This window comes from Amia ocellicauda, chromosome 14 (assembly GCF_036373705.1).
Source record: "Amia ocellicauda isolate fAmiCal2 chromosome 14, fAmiCal2.hap1, whole genome shotgun sequence".
Classification (NCBI taxonomy): domain Eukaryota; kingdom Metazoa; phylum Chordata; class Actinopteri; order Amiiformes; family Amiidae; genus Amia; species Amia ocellicauda.
In genome coordinates, this window is record NC_089863.1 from 19,071,994 (window position 1) to 19,085,682 (window position 13,689).

The following is a 13,689-nucleotide window of genomic DNA, read 5'->3' on the forward strand; positions in this document are numbered from 1 at the left end:
TCATTCTGTTTCAGTCACTGGTGTATTTTCTGAATATACAAGTAAGTTGGACTTGTTTTTTACAGTTTTGTGTTGCTAACAACATTTCAGCACCATTGTATGGAAAGCAGAAGACATGTTTTCATTTTTTTTTATAATCAAATGTGATGTGTTGTGTACGAGTACTAGTGTTGTCTTCAAAAAGTGTCATAACATCAGAACAGTGGATAGAAACACAATAGACCTGTAACACTGTATCTGCTTCTCAACAGGAAAAGAGGGAGTTGTCCTGGAACCAGGTAAATCAAATTAACTAAATGCATGTAGTATGAGACTATGACATACACATTCATTGCTGAGGGCTGAGTGCCCTTTAGCCCAGTTCCATTTAATCTCTTCATGTTGCTTAATGATTTTTTTTATATTGGATATCAGCAATGCATAGTGTTGCAATCCTTATAAATAATTAGGGATATTGAGTTAAATATCTGTATGTGTGTCACTGTGAGACCCAAGGAGGCATCAGAATGGGTTGCAGTGCAAGTGCAATAATCCAGATTTAAGGCAGGGCTCCTCAGTCTCATAGGTCTCTGTAAAGCACTGTCTACTGCCAATGTGTTGAATAGGTCACACTTGTTCAGGCAGACAAATAATTAGTTGTAACTGATAATGCAGAACCTTGTGGGCTTCAATTATTAAGCCCTGCTGGCTTGTAGAGAACAATGCAGACAAATATATACAGACACATATGTATGAGGGTGATATGAATCAGTCTGCTTATCTTTTACAGTGTGGAAATGGATTCATGAGGCAGCAGGTAATATTTTAATAAATTATCTCCCATCAGAAACACATTTTTGTAATTGTTTCAGGATCCGTGATGAAAAGTTTTAATAGGGTAAGAGGGAATATCCCTTAACCCTGCCTTTTCCTGTACCTAATCCTAAACTCCAGTTAGGTAGTTCAGTGATTAAATGGTCAGCTTCCTTTATTTCAAACTGTTTCATTGTGATAGTTGTTTTCACTGACATCACTATTTACTGTGTCACTAGCATTGTATGATACCATTTTGATTTTCTAACATCTAGAGGTCGCCCCTTCAACTGGGGGCCACATCAGGACCACAAACAACAGTAAAGTGACCTGCCAATAGTCGGCAAGAAATTAAAAAGGTTTTGACAGGCAGTCATTTCAGTCGAGCGGTAGTGGAGATTTTTATTTTTAATTATAAACACTGGAACAATGACTAAAACAAGCAAAAACTACACAATCAGAACACAAGAGCAATAAAAAAAGCGTTGTGACTCTGGCAGTAGCAGCTTATATCTGGGGCAGTGACTGAGTAGATATCCTATAGACAGAGACTTTCTTGCACATCGTACCTGATGAAAGTATTTACTTATTGTTATATGAAATTAATGAAATTTTACCCAACAAACCTAGTTGGATTAAGAACAGTCACAACTCAACAGCTGTGAGTATATGATGTTTGCTGTTTCCGTCATATAAAACACTAGTCATTTTTCATATTATAATACACTTGAACTGACATGTATTCAAATGACAATTGTAACATGTTGATAGTGTAGTTTTAGTATTTGTTTGTGCTTTGTTAATTAAATTTTATATTCATTTAAAAATGCTATATTTAAAATCAGGGGTCATTATGCCATTTGAGCAATAAAGTGCATAACACTTAAATAATGAATAATACTTGTGTGCGCTGTCATTTGATCATACAACGCTGATGTGTTCTCAGTGGTGTGGTTTCCCAACATGCAATTGCATGGGGCCCCAAGGGGCTAGAGGGGCCCTGATGACTAGTAGCTGTGTTGCATTACAAGCTGAATTGTATCTTGCAACTAGTTCCTTATTTTTTCAGATAATGTATTGTTAATACTGATTTTTATTTTTAATGTATTGATTCTAAAGCCTATCTGTTTGGTGCTGGTAAAGTCAGTGCACTGCGGCGTGGAGACCCATTTCAAATCCTGCTGTGGCCGTTCAGTGAGCAGTGCTGAGAGAATACAGTTTCATTTTAAGAAAGCCTATTATACCAGAAAATACATTAGGGATTTTATTTTTCATTTATTTTTTCATTATTAAGTATTGTTATGCTAAGATTTTTGTATTCATAGCTCTGAAGTCACATGAATCAGACCAAATGTTAGGTCAGACCAAAACAGGTCAGATTCCTGCAGATTGACAAAAGTCTGCACAGCATGAACGCACCCCATGTCAACAAGCCAACAGAGTGATGCCTGTTGTTCTATAGTTTCTATAGGAAGCCTGCAGTTACAACCATGTAGCCAGATTTATCGATAAAAAGGACTGAGATGAAAGAGTTGAAAAGACTACAACTGCTCTGGCTAACTGTATGATTTATTAAAGGCTGTTTTGGAATCGTGTAGGACATTAATAAGTATTCGATCTATATCAAACGAGACAGTAAATGATCAGGTTTTAGCTACTGAATTGAATACGTAGTATGTGTAGCTGTTATGTACGGTGGCTCGTTGAGGACATGAAAAAAAAGCCCCTCTGGATATCTCGTGATCACAACATAACGAGTTGTTATCTCATGATCATGACATAAATTACCTCCCGTTAACTCATGATCACGAGATAAAGTTTCCTCTTGCTATCAGAGAAAGCGGAAGTGATGTCATTTTCATGAGACAGTGCTGAGACTGGGGCAGTGTTGTCAACACATTCGGGTTTATTTTCAACAAGACTAATGCAGACAAATTATTTTATACCTTTCAATAATTGTAGGGAGCTTCAACACAACTTCTTGGTTAATGTACGTATTGCATTTAAACTTCTATGATGTTTGCTTATTCTCTCCGTATCTCGCTTCTTTTCTAAGTGTATTGTGGTTTCCTCCCATTTCCACCCAGTCCAAAGACAGGTTAATTGGTCACTCAAAAGTTCCTTATAGATAGATTATGTGTCGTGGTGTAGCAGGCTACAGTCAGCACTGTGGAGATTGAGGTGCTCAATAAATGCAGTTTGAATCCAGAGTGGGGCCTTTCAAATGTGTTGCACACAAACATATTTATTGTTATTACTATAATACTAATGCTTTTCCTGTTATTATTATTCCATACAATAGTTGGGTTAAGTCTGTTAACCATTGAGTATAGTTATGCCTGCTTGAAATTATATATTTTAAGCCTTCATCTGTGTACACTTGCTGAGGTCTGGACCATATGAACACAGTGGTCTGAATCACCATGTAGCGGTCTCAGTCCACTGTACGTTTTTCACTTTGATTACTTTTATTAAATACACCTCTATCAAATTTGAACGTTTTGTGTTCCCCCCTCCAGTCCCCGTGCAGTTCGATGTTTAATTGAATAATTGAATAGAGTATTGAAAGCCCCTGTGTCATCAGTTAAGGGGTGGCCACTCCTTTGATGTGTAGTCCTTCAATAAACCCGAATGTGTTGACAGCACCGTCCCAAGTGTCATGGTTTTCAGCCATCACCCTCTCTCTCCACTAGAGGCCGCAGTCTCCCTGTCTTTCCTTTCCCCTCATTGTTCTTTTTTCACCTGTCAATTAACATTCCTACACACCCTTGTGCACTTCTGCTCCTGTCCTCTGTTCTCATTGGTTCTGCTCCTTTTTCCCAGTTCCTGCTCTCCTTTATAAACCCCTCACTGCCATCACTTGGGGTGAAGTGTTGTCAGCTCTCTCTACCTCACCAAGCCATGCTCCTTGTGCTCCTTGTGCTCCTTGTGCTCCTTGTGCTCCTTGTGCTCCTTGTGCTCCTTGTGCTCCTTGTGCTCCTTGTGCTCCTTGTGCTCCTTGTGCTCCTTGTGCTCCTTGTGCTCCTGTCTGCTCGTTGCATGAGCTCTGCACTTCCTGAGGCACATGTGACATCCAGTCTCATCATTTTCTCATGAAAATGACATCACTTCCACTTTCACTGATAGCAAGAGATAATGTTATCTCGTAATCACGAGTTAACGGGAGGTCATTTATGTCGTGATCATGAGATTAACCAGAGGGGCTTTTTAAAAAATTTTCATGTCCTCAGTGAGCCACTGTAGTTATGTATTATTTATTATAGTGCAATTTGTTTGTAAGTAGTGATTTTCAAAAGAGAACTTGTTGATGACAATCTTTTGTCAGTGACCTTATTGTTTTTGTGATTAAAAGCTTGTGATGAAAAGTATGTGGCAAACTGACGGGATACCTTATGCTGCATTAAATAATAGATTTTTTTTAACTAATCATGTACATATTGCAGCTCCGATCATCATTAAAGTCAGACAGTCATGTTGGAATTTTTGGTAACACTTAAAAACAACAATAACATTGAAACTGATTAATTTATATATAGTTCTTTAAAATATGTATTTTAATCTAAAAAGTGTTTTTCAAATGCTCCTTTTAAAGTTGGGATTTTAAGTCAAAAACTTTATAACAATAAAACAATTTACAATGTAATCTGCACATCCGTATTTTAAATATTTATTTTATTCAGTTTGTGTTGTGTATTTATTAATATTTATTAACACTACCTTTATTTTTTATTTGTGTAGTAAATAGTTCTACAGTTTGAATGAACAATAAAACAGAATAGCGGGTCAAAGCCCCTGACTTATCCTGTCAGTGTCTCCACAACGCGGATTTCATAGCGCCCTGCACACCTCATCTGCACGTCTGTCTATTTACAAATGGTAATTTCATTAAGCCTCATGACACATTTGAGCCACCGTACCTCTTCCAGCTTCAGTCAATGAAAGACCGCAAAGTGAAGAAGTTTTAGAAGGTAAAAAAACTCTCCCATTTTAACTTTAGTTTGAGTGCACTGTTGATACTCTAGCCCACCCTTATAATGACACAGGACTGTGGCAGACAATGGTGTGTGTGGTGACGCTAAAACTGTCACGACAGGTAGAGGTGGAGGGGCCCCTAAACTGAGCTATGATTGGTGCCCCAAAATTGACAAACACGCCCCTGAATGCTCTCTTAAAGTTGGCTATTTTTATGGTGAAATAAGCATGTGAGCATGTGAACAATGTAATCATTTGAAATAGCAATTAAAAGAAACTCAACCTGTGACATAGTTTTTGATGATGAAGATGATGATGGTAAAGATAATATTTTGTTTTGTTTATTTATATTGTTTATTTTCTTTGTCTGTTTCACTGGTATCTTCAGCTGTGTGTTTAGTCTAACCTTTTCAAGTGAAACTCAAATGCCAGCTCATATCAATGGTTTGTGAGATATTGTGTGTCAATGAGGACACAGTCCTATAATTCAGCCCATGTGCAGCGCACCAAGTCCCATGAGTCTGTTTGCTCACCTGACTCTGGTGCCCTTTACTGTCTGAAACACTGTCTCACAATTGTGTTTGGAGTTTGTGAACAATACTAAATAGGGCCCTTTGTCTATTGCCTCTACTGTGTCTGCTCTGTGATGTGAATGAAAAAGGCTGACAGGGTGTTGTGTTACAGTGTTGAGCCCCAGTGCTTTACAAACAGGAACACAGACAATGTGTGGCAATGTGCTCACAAACAACACCTGCAGCCATTAACCTGGGAGTCACTTCAGCAGCTACTGGCACAGAATTACTCACCTGGCAAAGAGAAATGTCATCAGAAACCAAGAACAACTCAATTAATGCTGCCATATAGAGACAAATGGAAAGGCAGTACAGATTATATAAACTCCTCATTAATTATGTGCACTGATATTCACTGACATTGAGGAATTTATAGAGTTGCACAAATACAATATCTCAGTTTTAAATGTATTTTGAAGTAGAGCTCCATTATTTCTGAATGAAGCCCTAACAGCTCCTCAGCCTTCCATGGATGTGGTTCAGTGACTCTGGGGATCAAAGTTAACCTGACTGGAGAGGAATTCAATGCAATACAGACTGTGACTTACTTTAAGGCAGCAGTGGAGATTCATAAAATAACTGATATTCTCATCTCTCTCTTTTTCTCAAAATGCTTTCAATACAAATGAAATAATGACAATGTATAAAATAGTTGCTGCCAACAAGACTGTATTCATCATGTCCTCTCTGCTCCACAGTGGATGTGACTCTGGACCCCAATACAGCTCAGCCCAGTCTCATCCTGTCTGAGGATGGGAAACAAGTGAGACTGGGAGACAAACGACAGGCTCTCCCTGACAATCCAGAGAGATTCAATCCTGTTGTCAGTGTCCTGGGAAAGGAGGGTTTCAGTTCAGGGAGACACTACTGGGAGGTGGAGGTGGGGGAGAAGACTGACTGGGATTTAGGAGTCGCCAGAGAGTCCATCAACAGGAAGGGGGAGATTGAGTACCAGGCTCTTGCTGACCCCTCTGTCCTCCTCCCCCTGAGCCCAAAGCCCCGGAAGGTGGGGGTGTTTGTGGATTATGAGGGAGGGCAGGTGTCCTTTTACAATGTGGAGGCCAGGTCTCATATCTACACTTTCACTGACACCTTCACTGAGAAACTCTATCCTTTCTTCAGCCCCTCTACCAATGAGGGAGGTAAAAACGCAGCCCCACTGATCATCTCTCCTGTCCGTCACACAGACTGAAGGTGACAGATTATCTGGGGGGGCACAAACAGTAACCAGTGAGAGTAAAAACAATGATATTAAGATCAGTTATATCAGGTGTGAAATTCCCAGGTGAACTGAATGACCTGCCAGCCGGAGACAATCTGAAACCTCCAGCAGTCAGTCCAGTCATTTCAATGGAGCAGATCAGAAGAATCATCATTCAGCCACCAACACAACACAATATTCTCTAATTCATCATAAAATTCAGGCGGTAATATGTTTGTTTCTGTGCTGATATTTCCCTGAAACACATCAACACAAGCATTTTTTAAGATAATCAAATCAATCATGCTACTGGGTTGAAGCCTTTAATTCTCTTGTTTTTATATGAGAGATATCTTACCAGCGTTCAGTCTTGCCTTATTTAGGGGATCATTCAATATGTTTGTATCCTGGTTGTGATAATGTTACTTTCAGAGCGGTCCTGACAGTCCCTCAGTATTGGCGCTGTGTGGTTTTGAGCCAGTGAGCTGCTGTGAGGTGACTGGACTGGACAGTGTCTGTGGTCCGTCTCACAGGACTGGCCTCTTCAACACTGGAGGCTCTGGGCTGACAAACAGAGCACGTGATCATTTCAGTTCACCTGGGAATTTCACACATTTACTGCTGCAATGTTACTGTCTGACCAGCAGGGGTCAGACTGTAGTCATGTATGTATCAGGCAGTCAGTCTTCAACTCTGGGCTGTCCAGACCCCCACCCCTCTCTGTGTAAAGCATGGTTTCTGTTTTCAGACCTCAGTGCCCCTGATTCTAATCTCCACTGGTGACCTTGCAGTGTCTCCTGCTCTGACTTACCTTGACTTTAGTGCCTTTTGAGGTTTCTTATTCTCCTCTGGAATCTCTTTGTATTACTGTTGCAGGTCAGGTTCAGTACAGTTTTTGTGAAGCTGAATTTTAGAAAAACATTTTAATTCCAGGTCATATAGAGAACTGATGACAAAGAAGAAATCTGTGATAAAGGTTGGGGTATCGTAGTAACCTCATTGACATTATGCAGTTGCACAACTTCTTTGGCATTATTTTTATTAAATCAGGTGTTCCTTCTCTGCCTATCTATTGGGGGAGTAAATCTCTCCCTATCAATAGTACAATATTGGAAACTTTGCTGTGCTATAATATACTATGCAAAACTAGACTATAACTGAAGACTCTGTATATGTTTTATATTGATGTTAGCATTGGAAATTGTTTGTATACTGAAAGACCTGAGGTCTTGTCAAATTTAAATACAATAAATGACATCAGCTTAAATATTCAAATGTATATGTATATATATTTCTTTGAATGGAATATGTAAAATGTTGTATAGTTCTGTCTGTCTGTCTCCTCCCCCTGCACAGCCACTTTTCTCTTTGTCTGGTTCCACGTGCACCACTCTCTCCCCCACAGTCCTTTGTGCATCCCAGAATGCTTTGCAGAGGAAACGGTGATGTCACCCCCGGTGTATGGTAACCTACATTCCAGAGGAAGTAGAGAAGTGAAGACTGAGCCAGTCGACACGCACATCCGGGACACTGTCCTCTGCTGATTGGACATTAGTCACCTTTTGTTTAGAACTGTATAAAAATGCAAACCCGGAAGAGATTTGTAAGAAAAACTGTTTGAACCCCAGACCACCTCGTGTTTGCTCTGTTTTCCTTCCGGGCTGGCCTGATTAAAAGACTTCTTTACCATTTGTAACACAACTCCTGCACTGTGGTTTTCGTCAATTTAAGTTGGCTTCTTCGACTCAGCAAATTAGCTTTATCTAGCCTAGCAAAACCAATGAGGTGGTGGTTAAAGATACATCCTATTGAAATTATTCTCTCTGCTTCCACTTCTGTTTAATCTATGATAAGAAAAATGGTCCAAATGTATCGCCCATGGGTTTGTCTGTGTGTGGATTTCCTGTTTCTGCTCTCAAAGTCAAAGATGTTAAGAAAACCACAAGATCGTACCGTTTGTATTCTGTAACAGGACAAGACATCTGCTTCTATGATGACCTCCTCCCTTGGGAAGGGCAGCCTACAAACTTTCCAGGGCTTGCATCATTTGAAGCTTCTGATTGGATGAAGCCGAGCCGGCTTGATTAAAGTTCTATTTGCTTGATCTCCACAACTTCTCCACTTATTTCTGAGACGGTTCTACAAATACAAACTATACTGTGCTATATTAATCTTCAAGGATATTCGATTAATTAGGAAAACATAAATCTATTGCATTGTTAATACAAGTTACATAGAATTACACATACTACTACTAATACTACTTTTATTACTATTACTATGAATTAAAATGTTAAAATCTTCTATACATTTATCTATTTGGGATTTGCGTTTTTATTGGTGTAATCTGTACTTCAATTCTCAATCATTGTTAAAAATAAATAAGTGAGCAAGAATAATATGACCAGCGAAATTAAATTTGTTATGTTTGAACGCCATTTAATTAGTATGTGTGTGTGTGTTAGTGTGTGTTTGTGTGCATGAGTGCATGTGTGTTCAGATGTATGTAACATCTTACAATTTGAACTCAGAGAGAACAATATATTGCAGGAATCCCTGTAAATAAATATGTAAATGTAACCCTTCTTCACGGTGCGGTGGAAATAATGCAGAAGACACGGCCTACCGGTGCTCAAATGTTTACTGGGTAAAAAGACACGATACATAAACCGTCAGAACAGGGCTGGGGAATCTTTTTCCTATCAAGGGCCATTCGAATGTTCACAAATGTATTCACAAGCCACAACCTTAATTAATACACCTATATCAAAACATTAATACAGATTAAACTCACATTCTAATCCAAGAACAAATTACTTTTTTCTAAACGCGCACACTGCAATCAAAACACAAATAACTATATAGCCTACAATTAGCAAAAAGTTCAAAAACAGCATACAATCAGATAATGAAACAAGTGTAAAAGTAAATATCGGAATAATGCGCAAAAGCAATATTTTCCCCACCCAAACGTCTGTTTTGCCCACTCAATCAGAATTTAGCCAAAGACAGCATTCATCTTTAATTTTTTACGATTTGTCCACTGGTTAAAAGCAATCTGAGGCGGCTGTGTGTTGAGCAGTCTGGAGGAGGGCTGTAAACCGCCCCAACCAATCAAACGATAACACCAGGACATTGTTTTTATTGGCTGAAAGCAAGTGCACTGCAGAGTCCAGACTCGCCTCCAGTAACGGGAAAGCAGATTGTGACAGACACGACACTAGCGACAACATTGACCAGCAGGAGTGTTTGTGTTGGTGCTTATGAAGCCGATGCGGGTCGCAGCTCCCGGCACCAGCGCAGTGCAGAGACAAGCCTGTTAACCCCTCTGCGCCTACTGTGGGAGGCTTACATCTCTACTACTTTTTACTGGGGGGTAACGTCACTTTTTCTAACGGGCTTATTATGCACGAATGAGCCCGTTACACCTATATGTAACCTATATGCAACCAAACTAATTGAAAAAATATGTATGTCCTTAACCACAGCAGATACAGGGTTAAAACATACTATTATTTAAAAAATACCAATTGTGAATTGTTTCACAGTGTCTGTTTTACCTGTGAATACTAAGAATAATTTAAATCAGTTAGTTGCTTTATTAGGGTACTTTGTATGTTAGGTTTCTTTCAAATGTCTTTGGAAAAGTTTACGAATATGTTTTGTTATTGTTCTTATTGTCTTTGTTATTCATGAAGACCTATGTGTGTGAGAGATGTTATTTATTTTCACAAAAATATTACTAGGCATACATAAAACAGACTGTGAAGTGATTCCCAATGTGTCTCTCTTATGATTTGTGTTTGTATTGATTTTAGTTGTAAATCCATACTATTCACAAGTACAAAACATTCTGAAACAATGAAACAGACAACTGGTCTTCTTCACATGAAGTTATTTTTAAAATGCTAGTGTCTATGGGAGCACCCCATGATACACTGTTGCTAGTGGTGGTTAGGGATATCAAGCAATTTCAGGCATGTCACAAATTATTCTTAGTATTCTTAGTAAACAATTCACAATTGGTCTTTTTAAATAATAGTATATTTTAACCCTGTATCTACTGTGGTTAGGGAGATTCATATTTTTTCAATGATTCCGGGAGTTTGGTTACATATATGTGATGTTATTGATTTTCACAAATTATTCTGATGATTCACAAGTAAAACAAAGGTTGTGAAAGAATTCACAATGGGTCCTGTTCATGTGAAAGTGGGTTTGAAGGCGCTAGCTGTGGTGAATACTGTTTTATTGGGTAAAAGTATTTTACATTTCAAGAAATAAAAACATTCAAAAATTTTAATACTTATGATTTTTTTTAAACAATTACTAAAATCACTTAAAAAAATATCAAAGTGATTAAAATTCAAATAACTAAACATGTGCGTAAGGAAAACAAACGTGATAAAAGCAAAACTGCTAACCAACAAAAGAGTCAAATACATTGAAAATAACTGAAAATGAATCAGACAAATCAATAAACAAATAAAACAAGAAAATAAAAAACAAACCAAAAAGGTCCGATTCATTTAAAATTAAAACCAAACGGCCAATGTATTTGACAAAAGAATAAAACAAAACAACCAAAAAACCCAAACAAAACAAGTGTTTTAAAAACAACTAAATCTTTAAAAACAATTAAAATTAAAATTTTAAAATTCATTTTTAGAATACTCTTTCATAAAAGGGTTAAAAGATCTTGGCTCGGGCTCCAGCAGGGGGAGATGGTCGTCCCCGGAGGTGGGTCCCATCATCGGATCCTGAGCTCCCCCAGATCTTTTATCTGCCAGATCTTATAGGCTTCCTCCTTGCCCCTCTGATGGACCTCCAGATTGACGTAATCTCGGATAAGTACCATGCCCCTCCGCGCGGTGACAATCGGGTCCAGCTCCTGCTTATTGAAAAGACAGATGTTCCGTCCCTCCCACAGGGCCTGCTTCACTGCACAGACGACACGCCACCAGCACCTCAGGGTTGGAGATGTTATACCCCTGGCTGGACCATACAAGATCTGCTGGGCGGTCGCCCGCACAGGAACGGCAAACCTGCGGAGGAACGGAGAAAACAGGAGCCAGACCCTGCAGGCGGAGGGGCAATCCCTAAAGATATGAGCCTCCATCTCCTTCCCCAGGCAACCCTTATAGGGGCAGGTGTCATAAGGAGCTATGCCCCTTCTGTGCATGAACACTCGGGTGGGGAGACACCGACTCACAGCCATCCAGGAGACATCTTTCTGCGTGTTCGTGAGGCAAACGTGCGTAGCGTTAGCCCAGATAAACCGGCAGGTTTCGGGAGGGAAATCTTCTATCCGGCTGGTCTCCTGGGCAGATCTCATCTGACTACAGATGGTCTTATAATCCCAGGAGGCCAGCACGACTTTATGGAGGCCTACTTCGAGCGCCAAGGCTCGGAGTGCCCTGTAGAACGGCCGGGGATCCCACGAGTGCGGCCTGGTGTTATCCATGGCGCAGAGGCCGAATGGTCTCAGGCTGCTGGCAAAATAATAGCGGTTCATAAAACTCACTTTCTTGCCAGCAGCCTGGATGTTCTTGACTACATAGGCCAGCCCCTGCGCCTTTATCAGCCGCAAAACGTCCTGGACCCCCCTGCCTCCATCCAGGGTACCCTTCACCATATGCACTCTTTTCAGCCTCTCCATTTTACTCCCCCAGACAAACCGAAATATAATTCGGGTCACTAGTTTTGCGGTGACCTTGTCTGGGGGGAAGATCATTCCTATGTAGAGAAGTATCTGGAAGAGGATGGCCTTTACGACCAGCACCTTACCAGCCATCGTCAAGGTCCTTGTGCTCCAGCCGTGGATCTTCCTCTGGACCTTAGATATGGCCTCCTCCCAGCTCCGGGTGACCGTGTTGGTCCCGTCGATCGTGATCCCCAGAACCTTGATAGACGGCTTCACAGGGAATACAGTCGGCGGGCCCCGGCCGACAGGCCATGCCCTGGAGAGGTAGACCTCGCTCTTGGCCTTGTTGACAGCGGCCCCCATCGCCCTGCAGAAGCCGTCCAGCAGTTCCTCGACCCTGGCCACGGCCACGTCGTCCATATAGGCCAGGGCCTTCAGTTGCTCTCCGCCGGAACCCGGGAGATGGAAACCTGTCACCCGGACGTCCCGGCGGATCGCCTGCATGAACGGCTCCAAACAGAGGACATACAGCAGGGCCGACAGGGGACAACCCTGCCGGACCCCCGACCTGACCGGAAATGGTTCGGTCAGGTGGCGGTTCACAAGGACCCTGCTGCTTAGGCCGCTGTAAATGATCTTAACCCACTTCCTCAGGCCAAGAGCGAGACCCATTCTCTCCATGACGAGCTGCATGTATTCGTGGCCCACTCTGTCGAAGGCTTTCTCCTGGTCCAAGCTGATTAGGACCAGGGGAAGCCCTCTCTCTTTCGAGTAGGCCACGACATCCCTGAGCAGCATGGCGTTGTCGGCCGCCGATCTTCCCCGGGCACCACAGACCTGGTCGGGACCCACGACTCGAGGGAGTGGCCGCTGCAGCCGGAGCGTCAGTGCTTTGGCCAGTATCTTGTAGTCGGTGCACAGGAGGCTGACCGGCCGCCAGTTTCTCAGATCTTTTGGATCTCCCTTCTTGTGAAGAAGAGAGAGGATACTCTTCTTCATAGAAGGGGCCAATCTACCCTCTCCGTACATCGACCCCAAGACCTGGGCCAGATCTTCTTTAGGCACCTCCCAAAAGATCTTATAGAATTCAGCAGGGATCCCATTGGGACCCGGTGTCCTTCCAGAGTTTTATCTTTATCACCTGGGAGAGTTCAATGGTGGTGATCTCTGGATCCTCCTCCGCCTCCTCGTCCCCCTCGTTGCGGGACTCCAACAGGGACAGAAAGTGATGGATCAGATTTTGATCCACCACCCTCTGATCGTACAACTCCCTGTAGAAGTCCCGCACCACTGTCTCGACAGCCTCTCTGCCCTCCACCTCCTGCCCTGAGGAGTCAATCATGGAGGACATTGCAGGCCGCCTCTCCTTCGTTTTCTTGAAGAAGAAGCGGCTGCATTTCTCATCGTCCTCCATGATGCGGACCCTGGAAAGGACCGTGATATTTTCTTGCTCCTCCTGATAGAGGGCAGAGAGACTCAGTTTGACCCGAGCTACCTCCTCAGCCAGG

At 41.6% G+C, this 13,689-nt stretch overlaps 1 long non-coding RNA gene across 1 annotated transcript; it reads left to right on the forward strand.

The window, feature by feature from the left end:
* The first annotated feature begins 247 nt into the window (after positions 1-247).
* On the forward strand, positions 248-6,275 carry LOC136767981 (uncharacterized). The gene is made up of 3 exons (XR_010821928.1): positions 248-278; positions 770-796; positions 6,035-6,275. It is a non-coding gene; the product is annotated as an uncharacterized LOC136767981 (long non-coding RNA).
* Positions 6,276-13,689: the final 7,414 nt, after the last annotated feature.